Here is an 18,438-nt window from a genome sequence, read left to right as displayed (position 1 = left end):
AGATCTTGGGCTTATGTGTTTATCTTGACTGAGCTGCTGTGAATTTAGGGAGTCAAAGGTAGTTTTTTCTTTTCCATTGCTATGACAGGTAGTGATTGAAGGAGCAGAGATTGCTTTATTAGGGCAGAGGCCCTTGATTAGAGGAAATGTAGGAGCTTGTTAGAGGTTTATTTTATTAAGAACATTTGTAACTCACCCGTAATCCACATGCCTATTGGGATGGGATACATCAAATAAAACAAAAATAAAGGTTTGAGATGGAGTGATCTCTTCCTTTCTCATTGTCTTGTTACAGCAAGTTGACAAAGCTCAACCTTGCAAAAAAAAAAAAAAAAAAAGTTGGGGAAATGGTAGTAATCAAGAGAGACTAAAAGTGGGGGCAGGGAGGGATACTGCATTGCATATTTTGTTCAGGTAAAACTAAAAAGCACCCATTGTATATGTGACATCCCTCTCCCTCTATTCACAGCCTTGAAATTGACTAAAAATGCCTCTTGACAAAAACACCCACATACATAGTTGTAATTTCATGGGCATAGAGAAACATTCTTGATACTTTTGCTAAATTTTTGAAACTCCTCTGCCTTATATGTTTGTCAAATACTGTATAGCATTGACTGTGTTTCAGAAGCAAGGCATTTTTTTGACACACAATTGTGCAGTTTCCTGATAGTTTTATTGTATTTTAATTTCTTACCCACTCTGATCCTCCTGCCTCAAATAGTATTTGTATTGTTGGCATCTGCCTCCAAAGACAATAGAATGTGCCTCCAGGGGCGAAATTTAACCACTGGAGAATCACAATGCCTGCTGTAGCTGCAGAGGCCCATAACTTATAACTACTGCCTCCCTTGCTTTTGTTATGTTAGCAGCCACAAAGTGACCTTTCTGGGGTGCAAGCCTGGGCAGTGTATATGGAGGTCCTGGGCTTCCCAGACGACAAAACCTCCCTCTTGGCCTCGCTGATGTGGTCTAAAGGAAAGCGGAGCAATACATTTGGCACCAGCTTGGCTGCAAGAGTTGCTGGAAAGAGGCATACAAGATGCCACCCCACCATTTTAGGGATGGTTACTGCAGAAATTATGCCTATAATTGGTTTAAAATGTTGGTGGAAGTTCCAAATGTACTGAAGTCTAGATTATTTAACACCCCCCTCCCAATACCTTGTTGCTTCCCACTTTGTTGGCATAAAAGTACAAGAAAGCCCCATGGTCAAGTTGATGTTCTAAATATTTGCTTATAAAAATAATAATCCCTTGTACTCAGCTGTAAAAAGGAGTAACCCCCCCCCCCCCGCCACATGACAACAGCATGCTCCAGTTGAGTACTGGTGACTACCCAATTGTAAATTTTAATAAATTGGGCGTGCTGGGCTGCTATATTTCTTCCAAAGTGACTAGTACGAGTCAAGTCCCTTGGGGATGTGAGAGTACAGTAGAGTTGCAGAAAGCAATGTTGTGCTTGATTAAGTTTAGACAGGTGATGGAGTGGTGTAATAAAATCTTTTTTGTTAAAGCTTGTTGTAACATGGAATGGAATGTAACACCCATGGGACTGATTTAAGAAAAAACATGCCCTACACATTGCCTTAAGAGGTGAATACAATAAATGTAAATTAGTTATGCTGCAAACATTGATTTGCCATGAATCTTGATAAATACATACTGCTCTTTTTATGGTCAATATTTCATTTGTAATGCTTGTTTATGTGTACTGGCTATTGTATCTGCAACATGACAAACTGAATAAAAACGAGCCCTTGGGGTGTAATTTAATACTAGATAGAGAGAACCCATTTGCAGGGTAGAAGAGGAATAAGGACACTGAAAATACTGCTGTTGTTGTTGTTGTTGTTGTTGTTGTTGTTGTTGTTGTTGTTGTTGTTGTTGTTTTAAGCGCATTAGTCTCTCTTCTATAATTCCCAATGAATTATTTTCTCTCTTAGTATTTTATTCCAAGGATCAACTTTAAATTCTATCTGTCTGTCTATCCATGCTGTTGAGCTACTGTTTTGGATAGTAATTGTGAGTAATGCAGGAGAGATAAGACTAAATTGTGCATTAGGAATGTACCACTTATCCCTGCCTTTCTACAGGAAAGTTTATTCAAGGCAGCTTGCGATTCAAAACCAGAATTATGAAACAACAATAAAACAGTAAAAACAAATATTAAAGATAGAATCTGCTTGCAGGGTTAGAACAGGGATTAAGATGCCAAATTTTTCTTTTCTTTTTTTGAGATACTAGAAACTACTTAACAGATCAGTCTAAAGGCCTGTTCTCACAATGGTCATCAAGATGCCTATGGAAATATTTCAATCTGAACATGAAGTGGATAGTCCTCTCCTTCTATTAGATATTGTTAAATATTCTATTAAGTATAAGATCTGTATATTGTTATGCCTTCTACTAGATATAAGATCTGTATAACATGTTTTATCCCACATTTTCTTCCACTTACAATGTAGCTTTGCTCCTTTCTACTCCACAGTCTTTCCTTTCTGGTTCACTTGCTGTTTTAGATCTATTCCTTTCCTTTCCTTTCCTGCCCTCTGCAGCACTCTGTGCACCCTGAAAATCTGCTCTGGAGAAGATTTTGAGGGTGTGTGGATGGCTGCAGGATAGGTAGAGACACAACATTGGACACAACTTTATGATATTGCTGACATTTGTAAAGTAAAATATCATTATGTTTATGTATTCCTTTTATTATAACTTTATATTATATTTATAAATATATATAACTTTATGCTGCTTCGCCTGTCCTTTTTGTCTCTCTTGTCAAGTTACTAATTTGATACCATCTTTGAGTTTTGAAGATTAAGAGGGCCTTTATAATTGGTTTTATATGATATGGCTTATACAGTGGTACCTCGGGTTACATATGCTTCAGGTTACATACGCTTCAGGTTACAGACTCCGCTAACCCAGAAAAAGTGCTTCAAGTTAAGAACTTTGCTTCAGGATAAGAACAGAAATCGTGCTCCAGCGGCGTGGCGGCAGCAGGAGGCCCCATTAGCTAAAGTGGTGCTTCAGGTTAAGAACAGTTTCAGGTTAAGAACGGACACCCGGAACAAATTAAGTACTTATCCCGAGGTACCCCTGTATATCTTAAAGTCTGGAAGAAGCGTCTTACTACTCAACATGTGTATAGGGGTACCTTGGGTTACATATGCTTCAGGTTACAGACACTTCAGGTTACAGACTCCGCTAACCCAGAAATAGTACCTCGGGTTAAGAACTTCGCTTCAGGATGAGAACAGAAATCGTGCTGCGGCGGCAGCGGGAGGCCCCATTAGCTAAAGTGGTGCTTCAGGTAAAGAACAGTTTCAGGTTAAGAACGGACCTCCAGAATGAATTAAGTACTTAACCCAAAGTACCACTGTAGAGCCTTACTAAATTGTTCCTAGTACAACCTTTGAACTCTCTTCTCTCGCCTCTGTTCCTGTTCTGGTGCCCTTTGTCCATTCATTCCTGAGAGCCAGCAGTTGGCAGCTAGATTAATCCAGCTAACTAATAATTCACACAGTTAGTTACGTGTGCACAAATGTTCAGAATGAGCTTTAATCTTGGTTTCTAACCTGATTTAAAAAGCAAACTAATTAGTGCTGGTGCAGACATAATGCTATACCATAGTTCACATTAACAGGAAAAATGGGAGGGAACACACCGACTACACACTCTCAGTGCCCTACTAGAGTTAGAAAATAGCTAGAGTTTATGCCTACATTTGACCTGCTTTCAGCCAGGGTGGCATGTAGGCTCATGTATATTGAACAACTCAAAAATCTGGAGGTATACGTGCATAGTGTTTAAATATATTATTCCTTTGTACTGCTGGAGTAAGGACTGGATTGTTTACTTAAAAACATTCTGTCCGTATTTGTTTCCTAAAGGGTTTATTTTCCTTCTGTCCTAAATAATTCCTGGTCAGCTATAATTATTGCTTTCAGTAGGTACATTAGTTTATTGATCTTTTTGAAAGCATGTATCCTAAAGGAAGAGAAGGCTATATACTTATCTCAGAGTCATGAAAATGTAATAGAAGAAAATGCAATTGTCAACTTTGCTGAACTGATGCATAGTAAGTATTAAGTAGATAGCTCTTTGGCAGATGACTGGTATCTGTAAGAGATCTCCAATAATTGGCTTCTGTTCACTGAATTTATGGCATTTACTGACCTTCATAAATGTCTTAAATTGCTTTTGTCCAAGTTGAATGATATCTTGCATTTTGCCCTTCTATTTGCATTCTCTTGATGTTCAAAGAAAACATGATTGTCAGCTTGTTTAATATTATGAAATATAGATCTTGTTTCTGCTGTTCACTCTGGATATGATGTAATGTTTACAGTATTAAATAGACAATGAAAAGAAAGGATTAGAGAACAATTTACTGATTTATTTATTTCTGGTTCTATAGAGTACAGGGAATACGCAGAGTTCCAGTTTGAAAACAAAAATGTGGACACTGTAGATGGCTTGTTTTCACCCTCTGATCCTTTATTCCATGGTCCACTGGGTCGGCTAGCCTTCCTGATGCTGGTTTCTGTACCCTCCCTTTTCCTGATTATTGACAGATGAGGGAGGTAGGGCAAGAGGGTGCAGAATTTGAATATCCAGAATAATCCAACATGAAAGAAGGATGAAGACAATTGTTACTGCTAGATATTAATTTGGACAAAGCCTTTAAGGTTTACTTTATCAAATAATTCAGAATAAAATCAGCAATAGCTTTATTGATTCTAATTGTATTTTTTTAAAAAAACATTGGCCATGCTTGGGTTGAATATTTTCTCTCTCTTTAGCTAATGTGCATTAATGGTCTGACAGTAAAAGGAGTGTTGATTTTAAGCTTCCCTTTTCACTGTCCTTGTGCAGTCCTTGGTGTTTATTTAGTTTTTTTCTTATATATAGTTTGCCATTTCATTCGAACATTCAAAGCATGGTTTGCCCTAGGTTTGTAAACTAGGTTGATCCTGGTTTTACAGAGCAAGAGCAAAACATGGTTTGTGATTTAAAATGTAATTATGGACTATGGTTTGCTGCAAACAAGAAAGTACCGTATTTTTTGTCCTATAGGATGCACCGTCCCATAAGGCGCACCTAGTTTTTTTGGGGGGAAATAAAGGGGGAAAATTTATTTCCCCCCCCCAGGCGCGGGGCTGGTGCGGGGGAAGCCCGAGCTTCCCCTGACCCCAGCCCCCAGAACAGGCAACTCTCCGCAAGCCGTGGGAGCCCGGCCCCGGGCTCCCGCGCCTTGCGGAGAGCTGCGCGAAGTCTGGGCTCGCTGAGCTCAGTGCGCCCAGGCTTCAGCATGCAGCAACTCTCCGCAAGCCGTGGGAGCCCGGCGCGGGCTCCCACGGCTTGCGGAGAGCTGCGCGAAGCCTGGAGAGCGAGAGGGGTCAGTGCGCACCGACCCCTCTCGCTCTCCAGGCTTCAGCAAAAGCCTGCATTCGCCCCATAGGACGCACACACATTTCCCCTTCATTTTTGGAGGGGAAAAGGTGCGTCCTATAGGGCGAAAAATACGGTAACTAAATTTGCACAAAGGGAAGTTGAAACATTATTGTGTATTCCGCATCCTTCATACGTATTCTCTCTGCAGCAGAACAGGAACAGGTACTTCCTGCCTACAGTTTGGATTGTACAGCACATCCCCTTCTTGGCATGGCATTTTAGTTTTGGATTTTTGTGTATCATGTCAACCTGTTGTTGGTTGTATGTTACTATTTCTTTTACCCCCAGGAAACCTGAAAGCTGAGAAATGAAAACACACAAAACAACAAAGCTGATTCTTTCTGTAATCCTCCAAAGTTCTCATGCCTAAATATGTCAAAGATAGAAAACATTTAGTGTCCTGGAGCTCCTAAGTATATTCTTTGCCTCTAGGTATTCTGCATTGTGAAATTTGCATGCAATTCAATAATTCATGCTTTTATTTTTTTCTTTTATTCAATAAATGCATTATTCAATTCTCAGGATGAAAAGGTGACTTATTAAAAAGTTAGCTTGATAGGTAGTGCTAGATTTTAGAAATATGTCATTTTCTCTTTTTTCTTCTATTTTTTGTAGTAATATTTTTTATTGAGATTTTCTCATAATACAATAAAATTACAACTACAAAAGATACAAAACAAAGAAAAAAGAAAAGAAAGGGACAATAGAGATAAAGAGAGGAAGAGGGAAATAAAATAAAAAGCAAAAGAAGAGAAACATCAGCAGAAATATATGATTTTCGAAGTGATAACATAAATGTTTCTGCATCACAAATTGGAATTTTGGGTATCCCCAATCTTTTCCCCTATGCACTTCCTTCTTTGCCTTTGCCATTTTTATATTATAATTAGGGTTTTAAGACTGTGGTAAAATTGCATCTATCCTTGTTTTGTCATTTTCTTCACTATCTGTAGAATATTTTTTAACTTTGAATGTTCTTATTACTTTAAGTTATAGAAAGGTTGGAGTCAGCTGTTCAGGATAGAGGCTTTGATTGCATGGAGTTATGGTCAGATAAACCGTTTTGCAGACAAATGCTTCTTTTAATATCACTGAAGCTCAAATAAGTATGGCACCTAGATTAGCATAGCAGGGAGGTGATAATGGATTCTGAACTGATCCTTTTTGCCCTTTCCTTCATCAGTTACATGGCTAGGAGAGGTAATTGCTTTAGCATGGAAGGCTTTAGAGAACATTTGAAGTAACTGGGTTGTACATGTCTGGGATAGATGTGTTAATTCTTGCATTAATAGGCTTCTTGTACTGCTTACATCAGGATGTAATAGCCATTTATGAATTGAAGTGAATTGGAAATATATTTCTGACTTGGTTCAGTATCTAAAAGAAAACCACAGTCACTATGACTTTTATTTGAAAGTGAAGGTAAGTGACGTATAAGAAATGGATCTGTTTTAGGGCCATATCTTTATTGGGTCAACCAAAATGACACAAAATAGTTTAAGCTTTCAAATTCTCCAGAACTCTTTGTCTGGTTAATAAAGCAGGAGAGGAAAAAAGCTGGCTGGTAAAAGTAATGAATCTGCATCTGTAAGAGTCTTAAGATGGATTGTGGACAGATACCACAGATCATTAAATGAGGCTCTGTAGGTTTCCAGTTGCACCAGGGTCTTTGGGGAGAGAGAAACACTCAATAGCTGATTCTCCACCTCTAGAAATACAAAAGCCAGCTGTTACAAAAGCCAGCTAAAACCCCTTGTTAGGTGGATACTGCCTAATGGCTCCTGTATTCTACATTTTCTCCCCAGCCCCACTTTGTTTACCATCTAGTTTGGTGAAGAGTTCTGTAGAACACATAAGATAAGTGTCATTTTTGTGACAGTTTGGTTTACTTAAGAAAAGATATTGCTTCAATATGGATTTTTTCCCTGATGGGTCATAACAATTAACTTTATTTTTAGTAAAAGTCACAACTAAAATATGTCATTATTTGTGTTTTCTTTAACTGAAGGTTATTTTGCCATTTGTTAGGGGATTTGAAATTTGAAGGTGGGTTATCAGTAGCTAAATAAAAAATTAGTAGTGACATACACACCAAAAGCAAGTCAGAAAAAGGTTTATGCAACTCTACCAAAGGGAAGACATACATTTCAAGATTATAATTTTATCCAGGAAATAGTGCGAATACAGTAAAGACACTAGATCCCAAAATATTTGTGGGTAACATTATTGAAGTTCTGTTTGTCCCACAGTCAACATAATTCAGTTTTGTAAATCTGTTCCAAATGTATCCCAAAGGAATGCTCTTTATTCAAGGAAGTTCATATAACCTCATCCCGTTCTGTCTTGGTTGCTATTAATGCTTTTCTTGCCTAAACAGTAATTGTTTGTACAGATGGGGAGCTCTTCATTCTTTCCTAAGAGTTGCAATAATATTTTCAGATAGGAAGCTTGTCTTCATTTAATAGAATAAAATAAGAATATTTAAATTAATTATGGGATTTAAATGGCTCTTTTATTTGGGCAATTCAATCCCTTAACCTTTCTACTTGACTCACACACTCATCTAATAGTAAGTGTAGCCCTAGAGTTAGAACCTCAGACTATATATATTTAATATTTCCAAAAATCATATCTGAAACATACAAACTAAAAGTCAGCAGCTAAAAAGCATAATCAAACTCAGATTTGTGCCAGTTATAGGACACAATATAGGACTGCAAGGGGGCTTTGGGCTTGAGCTTCTTGAACTTCAGCCCCTTATAGCACCTAGAATATCACTTTTGCATCTGAGAAACTGCAAACAGAATTTTGAGATGTGTTTGTTGCAAGAGTGCTGTTTTTCAGTGAAAAAAAGTCTGTTGGGCATATGTAAGCCCTCAGGTGTCCCTAAAATATCTCTTTGGAGCCCAGCCAAATAATTTACCCTGCAGAAACAGTAAGAAAATGCAGAGTACTCAACTGATTGCAAATACTAACTTTAAGACGGACAAAATATTGGACAATAAAGCAATGCCTGTGGACAAAATGGAAACAAAATAATTAACAAAGTCATTGTTAAACAGAATTCTTCATTAGCTTCCCAGAGAAAATGATGATAATTACCATTGCTTGATCCCAGAGAGACTCAACAATTAGTTCTTTGCTTGCAGATCTTGGATTTTCTATCATCACTCTTTAAGTTAAGAGCTGTAATTCAGAGATTGTTAGAAATGTTCCTTGTCTTCTTCCATTCAGTGTATTTGCACTGCAGGTACTTGCCTGCAGCATCTTGCAGATAAATATCAATATACTACTTTCAGTAGTTTTGGTGGAACCATAGTTCCTCAGCAGATGAAAGATGCTTCTCTAACTTCTCTTGGTGGCACAAGCAGGTATACTGTATAATGGTTCCTGCATTCAGTTACAAAAAGCTGATTTTGGCTAGACAGGCCTCACTGTAGGTGAAGAGAAAAGGAAAAAAAGTGGTGAAAAGGAATAGAAAAACGGCAGTCGCAAAATCATATAATAAATGGAACCAAAGACAATGATGATAAATAAAAGAACAATTACTCCTCCCCAGAGAATCAAATTGAGCACAAAACAAAATGCAAACACAGCCAGCCCTGCAGGGAAACACAAAAGTGCAGTCACAGCCGCTATCGCCATCTTGCCATTATAAATATCCTTGCTCTTGAGCTGATTAAGGTAAGTGCTTTTCAAATCAAGCTCTGGCAAGCTGGTTTACTATTTATAATGTGTCATCTATGTCTCCAAAGTACCAGTCTGAGAAAAAACTTGTTTAGATGAGACTGTGCTTTTCACAGAATAAACTTACAATAGTAACATATTTTGAGATGAAGTATTTACGGTAATACAGTTAAGGAATTATATTTTGCTTTTTAAGCCATCATTCTTTTCTCTTTATTGGGCAGCCATCTAAATGGTGGGTGTTTGTCAACTCTGACCCCTCCAAGAATGTAGAATAAACTGCCTGTCCCATAAGTGCAGAACCCAGAGCATAATATGACTCTTGGAAGTGACTCAAATCATGTGTTAACATGGAAGGCAAAATTCTGTTACAATCAGATGTGTGTGTGTGTGTGTGTGTGTGTGTGTGAGAGAGAGAGAGAGAGAGAGAGAGAGAGAGAGAGAGAGACTCCTTACCAATCTCTGTATCTTGCTCTCATGAGGAATAACTGGAAACCATCTGACTTGCAACTTGGGTTAATTACCCATTTGTAGTTGTTTAATTTGCCTTGTGGGGTTTGCTTAGTAGAATGATCAATCAAAGAAGTTAATTCCCTTGAACATTTTATTAACTAAGGAGGAATTACAAAGTATTAATGTTTTCATTATGATGCATTAACCAAAGATCCATCACTTGAGAATTAAACCTTGAGATGGTTAAGAGTGCAGTCCCATACAGACTTATATGGAAGAAATACTCATTGTACACAGTGGGGCTTATTTTTGTGTAAATATGGATAGGATTATGCTGTGCTTCTCCCTCTACTTAAAACTAAAAATTCCAATATGTGCTTAACTATATATCTTTGCATGCAGGCGTAGTGCAGACTGTATAGTTTTCAGACTGTCTTGCCAGTCTTCTTGGATATTGTGTGCAAAAAAATCCGCTACATTAAATTGGTATGTTAACTTCAATAGAATCACAGAATTGTAGAGCTGGAAGGGACCCTGACGGCCATCTAATCCAACCTCCCTGCTTTGCAGAAATCTTGTGCCTTCTGATGGGACTTACAATAACAATATAATATTTATAATTTATTTATACCCTGTCCATCCAACTGGGTTATGCCAGCTACTCTGGGCAGCTTCCAACATAATATAAAAACTCAGTAAGACATTAACAATAAAAATTTCCTGATACAGAGCTACCTTCAGATGTCTTTGGAAAGTAGTATAGTTGTTTACCTGTTTGACATCTGATAGGAGGGTGTTCCACAGGGTGGGCACCACTACCAAGAAAGTCCTGTGCCTGGTTCCCTGGTTCCTTGATTTGTAACAGTAAAAATAATTTCTTTGTAAATGGTAGGTTTGGTATTGTTTTTCATCAGCACAGTGCAAAGATTGATAAAACCATATAGTTTAGAAAAAGAAAGCAGAAAGCCATGTTTAGAATTCTTTAGCCCAGTTCAGATGAAACACAAAACCATGGTTTATCACTATACAAATGAGCCTAATTGAGCACCCCCAACCCAAAAGGACTCATCCAAAAAGGACTCTTCACACTGCTCAGCAAGATAGGATGCCCACCTAAGCTTTACAAAATGAATCTATTGTTCCACAAGAACATTGAATGCCTTCCCCCAATTTGCTTTGCGATATTCTTTTCCGTATTTCTCTCATATGCCTTTAACTTGGCTGAAGGCGGTGTGTACTTTCATTCGAGGAGTGACGGGTCTGTCGAACCTGGCACATCACCACGCTAAGACAAAAGTGTGGCAGGCCCTTATCTGAGAGATCTTGCTTGCAGATGATGCAGCTTTGACAATGCATTGAGGAAGCTCCACGGAGGCTCATCAGCTGTTTTGCCCAAGTCTGCAGGGAGCTCGACTTTAGTTAAGCTAATTTGAGAATATAATGTAATCTTATATCTGAATCAACATGTATGTGTGTACACAAACATAATTCTATGGATCTTTGGAGCCTGGGCTTTGTTTATACATTTGCTGTCACTTACAGTAACCCCAGTGAGTGCAGGGGGAGCAAGTTTGCTTTTCTGACAGTTACCAAAAAAAGAGTTCTTTGGTTTAGTTTTTTGAGATCTTGTGCTATTTCCCCCTAAAAGGTCGAAACTAGACATGATGAAAGCAGTCACCTTTGTTCATGCATGTGTCTGTCCTGCTTATGTATATTTATTTATTTAAAAATATTCTGCTTGATTGTAAACAACAACATCAAAGTGGTTTTATATTCTTTATTTTATTCATTATCATTAATTTGTTAATCACCATCTACATCATTGTCTCAAGGAATGTACAATAAGAATAGCATCAGAATAAATGCATAGGTATGAGGAGGTGAGCCTTTTCCCTTCCTTCCCCTTGCCTCATCACGAGTTCTTGTTTTAGAAATCAGAAATGAGCTAAACTTGGAGAAATGTGTCTGGTGCAATGGAGCATGGAGAGGTATGGTGAGGGCAGGTAGGAAGAATTTGCCATCCCATATTTGTGCATTCACTTTGATGTAAAAATGAGACTGCTATTCTTGCTTTATGCATGAATAGGGTGGATAGGTAAAGAGAAATGTGGCTGCCCTGTCATGTCTAGTTTCATGCTGATCTATTCAGTAGAACTGATTTCCAGAGGGGAAGTCATGTTAGTTTCTTGCAAAACACCCCACAGACTTGCAGCACTTTAAAGACTAACAGATTTATTATGACATACGTGTTCATGGCTTCTTGTCTGCTCCATCAGATGCTGTATTATCCTGAATTGCAGGTACATATATATGTGGTTCGTGAATATACACTACTGAATAGTTTAGTATGAAATTGGACATGGCTGGTGTGGAGGAAGATTGTAAGCAGTGAGCTCCAAAGGAGAGGATATGCAGAAAAGCACAACAGAACTATTCACAAAAAAGAGTAGTTGAGAACACAGGAATCCTGCCATGGCAGCAGTATTTTGAGGGCATCTTCCAGGATCCATACTACCCACCCCATCCACATATTAGCAGCTAGATCCAGACTGATATATTTTTCACTCACACTGAAAACTAGTCTTTTCCTACAGTGACTTCTATTGCAGACTGCTCTTATGTTAAGGGTACCAGATTTTTTTCAATGAATCCAGGGACATTTTCCAACTTCAATAGATTTTGTATGGGGACTGATTTGTAAATCTGGGGATTGTCCCCAGGAAACGGGGACATCTGGTAACCTTATGTTTCTTATGTCCTGAACTGCTGTTGCCCTTTGCTCTCTCTGCCAGCCGTCGTTGGTAATAATAATAATAATAATTTATTATTTGTACCCTGCCCATCTGGCTGGGCTTCCCCAGCCACTTTGGGCGCGGCTTCCAACAAAGATCAAAAATACATTAAAATGTCACACATTAAAAACTTCCCTGAACAGGGCTGCCTTCAGATGTCTTCTAAATGTCAGGTAGTTGTTTATCTCTGACATCTGATGGGAGGGCGTTCTACAGGGTAGGCGCCACTACCGAGAAGGCCTTCTACCTGGTTTCCTGTATCTTTGCTTCTCACAGTGAGGGAACTTCTAGAAGGCCTTCGGCGCTGGACCCCTCAGCATCCGGGCAGAATGACCTGTGAGTGTGAGTACCATCTAGTACAGGGGAAGAAATGGTCCTTTTTCTGCTACCTCCCTGAATTGTCTACCTTCCACTCCACCATGCAGTGGTCATTAAATTTTTGTGGCCATGTGCCACCATTGTACATACCCTTTTGCTTTGTCATGAATAGGTGAGAAAGCTAGCTGTCCTCTCATTTTAGCTATGTATATGCATAGTACAGTGGTACCTCGCAAGACGAATGCCTCGTAAGACGAAAAACTCGCAAGACGAAATAGTTTTTCATTTTTTGAGTTGCTTCGCAATACGAATTTCCCTATGGGCTTGCTTCGCAAGACGAAAACGTCTTGCAAGTTTGTTTCCTTTTTTGAGCCTTTTTTGAGGTTTTTGAAGACTTTGGTGATTTTTGAAGCTTTTCCAAAACTTCTTTTGCAGCCATTTGGTAAGTTAAACTTTTAAAACTTTTTTTGGGGTTGTGTTTTTGAATTTTGGGTTGGAATCCGTGCTTCGCAAGACGAAAAATTCGCAAGATGAAAAAACTCGCAGAACGAATTAATTACGTCTTGTGAGGTACCACTGTACATATGCTATACTTCTCTGCCTGTCAGAAAAGGAGTTCCCCTCAATAAAATTCAGAACATTTAGTTGTTTGAGAACAGCAAAACTGGATGGTGTTGTAGTCCTGGTGTCTAGATGGAATTAAAGCTGAAAAGGTGTATTGTTGCTCTTTCTCTCAAGTATTGAGAGTTTCCAGATTCTTGCTTGGAGAAAGTGCCTATATGTTCAAATGACTCACTGCAATAAGTGGTTATGTTTTGGAGTTGTAGAAGGTGGGAAATGAAATAGTGGAAAAGTGGAGGGTGGGGGAGAGCAAGTACAGAGCAAGGATCTGCAGCTAATGTTTTATGAAGATTAGATTAAAGGCTTGAGACATGCCGAGGCATATTCGGCTTCTGGGCTTATTAAAAGTGTTTTAATGGGGAGGAGAAAGTTGTCACTCTGGTTGATCAGTGGATTGCATTTGATAACGTTCTGATGCTTCTGCATCAGAAAATTTAATATTTAAGTGAAAAACCCACAGTCTGGCTACAACATCTGCTTGTGCTCTCTCTGTTGCTTGTTTACCTCTCTTCCTTAAGTTAATTATTTTTTCTTTCTTTTGTCAGGGAAATGCAGGGAGAAATTAGTCTGCACAAGAGTTCAGGCCAAACACTTGAAAAAACCCATCAAGTCTTTGTTCCGCTTCAGCTGAGCAAGCAGATATTCCCTTATCGCTACATGGAGCCTTGTGGAATAGTACAGAGAGGGCACTAGAGATTATGAGCAATGCTTTGAGGAACAGAACATTGTCTTTTAATTAAGGCATTTTAAAGGGTCGAACTAGGTATGGCTGGAAATGGGCATACTTGTTTCACAAATCACATGTTCACAGATAAAAGGAGGGAGTGGGGGGGATTTGCTTCATCAACTGAAGATGTAGGAAATGATGGCTCCATCATGTCTGCAAGGCTGAGAACATAGTGTTTCAAGCCTGGCAGGTGTCATTCATATCTTTGATCTGATTGTTATATAATGACATCAGTATAGGACAGCTCTTAAAAAATGCTTGGAGATGGCAACTCGCGCACAGTATGATATGTCCCTTCTTAAAATGAAAGTCTATCAGGATCAATTATGCAGGTGCTCAAATGGCTTTGTGAGCTTATTGGAGGCAGAAATGATACAGAAGGCTAGCCATGAACTTAGCACGTGCTAATTTATTTGTGCCTCAAATACCCATGGAGTCAAGTGATTTCTGTCCCAATGCAATTAAGGCTGATAGAGAGCTCTCAATACCAGGCTTTTAGCTCAGACAAATAGATACTATCAGCAACGTCCCCTCTGTAATGTTGGGGGAATCCAAACCATCAGTATATTCATAGGCAGATAAGACCTTTTTAACCCGTCATGACTGGGTTTTAGTGAGCAAAGTGCTAAGTTACTAGTGTTTTATATAGCACTACCAGTATGCTACACGGGTGGCGCTGTGGGTAAAACCTCAGTGCCTAGGACTTGCCGATCGTATGGTTGGCGGTTCGAATCCCCGCGGCGGGGTGAGCTCCCGTCCTTCGGTCCCAGCTCCTGCCCACCTAGCAGTTCAAAAGCACCCTTAAGTGCAAGTAGATAAATAGGTACCGCTTTATAGCGGGAAGGTAAACGGCGTTTCCGTGTGCTGCGCTGGTGCAGGCTCGCCAGAGCAGCTTCGTCACGCTAGCCACGTGACCCGGAAGTGTCTGCGGACAGCGCTGGCCCCCGGCCTCTTAAGTGAGATGGGCGCACAACCCTAGAGTCGGACACGACTGGCCCGTATGGGCAGGGGTAACTTTACCTTTACCTTACCAGTATGCATGGCATTTTTTCTTGCTGCAAGAAGGCAAGTCTTTGCTCTGCTCTGAAGAGCTTAAAATTAAAGGTTTGACACAGGTGTGAAAACAGGTAAGTGAGAAGAACAGTCAGGGTTTTTTAAAAGTTGTATATTGTTAGGCTTCATTACAGTGTGGTATGAGAACATGCAGCTGGGGCTACACTTCTGTGTGTCATGAAATATGTAGAATTCCCTAAATCTCAAATTGGTTTGGGTTTTGTGACTTCTTGGTGACACAATACACTTTAAAAAAAAACTAACTTCATAACTTCTGTGAATGAATTTCCAACTTAATGTAATGGTTTGTGTGTCACTTTATATCAAGCACTAGTAACAAAACTACCTGAAAGAGAATTCCACCAGTTTCTGCTTTGGTGACAAAATATTTATACTTGGGAATTTACAGCTTCTATGTTTTGTATCATTGGTTTCGATCTCTTGCCCCACACATTTTTACCGTTGTTTTGTACATATTCAAAATTGCTTAACAGTAAACTGCAGTTTTACTTTAATGAGAAGTCATAGTTAATAATTGTATCATACTGAGGGGAGGGGAGACTAAATTAGCACATGTTTGTTTCTGGATTTGGTTATATTCTGTAGCAGCCGCGATGATGTATTTGTTCTTGATGCATGCCCAGTCTTGGAAACCATGCTTTGTTCAAGATGAATGAGTGCTTATTCAAGTATTCTTTGTAGAATATAGATACTGTTTCTACTAGTGGTTTCTAAAAGCTCATATTCATAAAGAGGGTTTAGAACATTATCATGTGAGGCATCAGTGTACTATAGTTCTGCTGCTGTTATGATGCCTGTTGGTGCTTTCAAAGCCAGATACTGATCAAGTAATGCTCTTCTGAGAATGCTACAGTAGAAACACAGCTTGCTTTCCTAAGCCTCGCAAGATATACTGAAAATGAGTGGTTTCCTTTTTGTTCTAATTTCCCAGCATTTGTGAAGTTTGCAGTGGTAGGTGAGAGGGTGGGAATTTCTGCTTTTCTAGGAGCTAAGCAGGTTTGAACACCGGAAAATCGAATCCGATTGCTCTTACATCTGAGCTGTGATTGCTCCATGAACATAGGTGCACAATAAAATACTCTTTATGCTGACCAGTGAAGAATTAGTAATTTGAACCCTCTGTGTTCTTTCATAATAAACACACGTTGAAACATAATATTGACTTCTCCCAAAATAAATAAGCTTAATACCAAGTATTCTTGTTGAACTTGGAAATATGAGCTGTTAATATGTTTTTATAGTAGGGAAATGCCAGTTGGTACACTCTTAAACATTTTTTGCCAACAAAGCGGTGGTTTATCAAAAGAAAATAATAATGCTGCCTGGTAGTACTGATTAATTGCTGCTGTATGCTGTATCATTGAGGTTTGCACCTTTAGCAGCTTGGGAATTCTAGTCTGAAGTGTAACGAGGAAGAAACATTTAAATGTGATGTAGTCATTGAAATCTTGCGCTAAAGTTAGTGAGAGAAGTGAAAATTTAATATAGATGAATCTTAAAAGAACGTTCTGATGCAAAAGGAAAATGTTTTTTATTGGGCCAATTGGTAAATTAAGCATAATTTCACAGAAGCTGTGAGGTAGGGTGGCAACATTTTTCTTTGGAGGGCCACAGTCCTTCAGTGGTAACTTGAACCAGTAGCGGGGAAAGCCAGAGTTTAATTAGGTAGGGTCAAAGTCAAAAGCGCACAGGGTCCTCTTTTCACTCCTTTTGCCACACTTCCTCCTCTTTCTGCTTTATCCCCCCACCACAGTCACCCACGTGAAATTAGGCCAAGGTTGCCCTCTGTAGGGGTAAGGATTAGCTGACACACAGTGCTTTCACATGGTGCATTTGTGTGTTAAATCAGTATGTGGAAATCTATTTTGATATTGGTTCTACTGGTTGGGAAGGATTCTTGAGTGAATGATTGTTGCAGGCACCCTTGGATGATCTGATATTCTGAAGCTGTTTCAGTCTGGTTTCATTTTAGGAACTTTTTTGTCATTCTTATGTGTTATGTATTATATCCCAAGAGAAGCCCATTCTGTTGGATCCTTAGGTGGCTTTTGATGCTATTTGACAATGGCAGCTCTGCCTTGGTTTGGGATGGGAGCACTATATTTCAGTGGTTCCAGCCCTGCTTGAATGGCCAGTTTCAGAAAGTGGTATTTGGGAGACTGCTACTTGTTCCATTCTGTCTCCCATACTTTTTAGCCTTTTCATGAAAACATTGAATGAAATGAGATTGGTACACTTAACTTCTAACACCAAGCTTTGTTTCTCCTTCTATCCAACTTAAGGGAGGCCATGGAGATTCTAAATTGAGCTCATTAATGGACTGCTTGAGGGCCAATTAAGTGAAACTTAATGGCTTGTTTTATCAGGGCAGAGGTGCTCCATCTGTAATTGCTCTCCCTCTGAAAGATATGTTTGGAGGTACCAACTAATTCACCATTGTCACTGGATGCCCAGTAGAAGCCATGGTACTTGCCTTTTTTCAGCTGTTCCTGGGGCATCAAGTATGACCTTTCCTGGACAAAGACGGCCTAGTCATAATTATGTGTCCCTTGGTGACTTCTCACTTGGACCCCCCACAATGCTTTGCATGTGGAGCCGTTACTGAATATCATTTGGAAGCTTCGGTTAGTATTAAACATGGCTGTTAGGTTACTAGTGGGGCTGGCAATAGGGAACATTATCTCACCAATACTTAAATAATGATACTGGCTCAAAGTGCTGGTTTCTATCTATATGTATTTAAATAGCTTAGGACTTAGTACTTATATAGTATTTTGTGCAAATAGCTACATTTGTAAGGTTGTTACAACCTTAAAACACACCTAGACTGAAGTAACTAGGGCAATCTAAATTTGTGTTTTGGCAGCCAGAGTACTCTTAAGAAATGGACAGTACACTTGACTCAGCTGTGCTTTCATGTTTCCTTCTAATTTGTATGCAGGGGTTTATTTGAGACAAAGCATTAAACATAATTAGTACATTTAGGAATAGATTTATTGAACTGTGGAGAATTACTACCAGGGTTAAAGCTGGTCACAGCTTGACAGTATATTTATTAGGTTGTCATTTCTGTATGAGTAGATGGAAACCTTTTTCTTAACTAGCAAAAGACCTTATTCTTTCATATTATCTGTACATTCAGAATGCTATGACTAAGCTGGGACACCAATAATATGCAGCTTCCAAACTTGAAATGCTTCATTAGCTAGGCTGGCATACTAATTTCCCTGCTGTGATTCCTACTGGTATCCATGAATATATAGCTGTGTAAAGTATTGCCAAGCTTTTCTTAAGTGACATTTGAAGG

General features: G+C 39.0%; 1 protein-coding gene and 1 long non-coding RNA gene across 11 annotated transcripts in view; one reads left to right on the top strand and one right to left on the bottom strand.

The window, feature by feature from the left end:
• MAST2 (microtubule associated serine/threonine kinase 2) overlaps positions 1-18,438 on the top strand; it is a 150,743-nt gene that overhangs the window by 45,012 nt on the left and 87,293 nt on the right. The gene's annotated exons all lie outside the window — the stretch shown is intronic.
• Positions 4,381-17,718, bottom strand: LOC310765369. Of its 3 annotated transcripts, none has more exons than XR_014549544.1 (3): positions 17,601-17,718; positions 8,562-8,889; positions 4,381-4,565 (listed from the first exon to the last, which is right to left on the bottom strand). It is a non-coding gene; the product is annotated as an uncharacterized lncRNA (long non-coding RNA). The 3 variants fall into 3 exon arrangements; XR_014549545.1 differs by lacking the exon at positions 17,601-17,718 and adding an exon at positions 9,009-9,109 and having other exon boundaries at positions 8,562-8,893; XR_014549546.1 differs by lacking the exon at positions 17,601-17,718 and having other exon boundaries at positions 8,562-9,105.

Source organism: Podarcis filfolensis, assembly GCF_964270895.1.
Source record: "Podarcis filfolensis genome assembly, chromosome: 6".
Taxonomy (NCBI): domain Eukaryota; kingdom Metazoa; phylum Chordata; class Lepidosauria; order Squamata; family Lacertidae; genus Podarcis; species Podarcis filfolensis.
The sequence above is the reverse complement of the archived record's forward strand: the minus strand, read 5'-3'. Positions and strand labels throughout refer to the sequence as shown.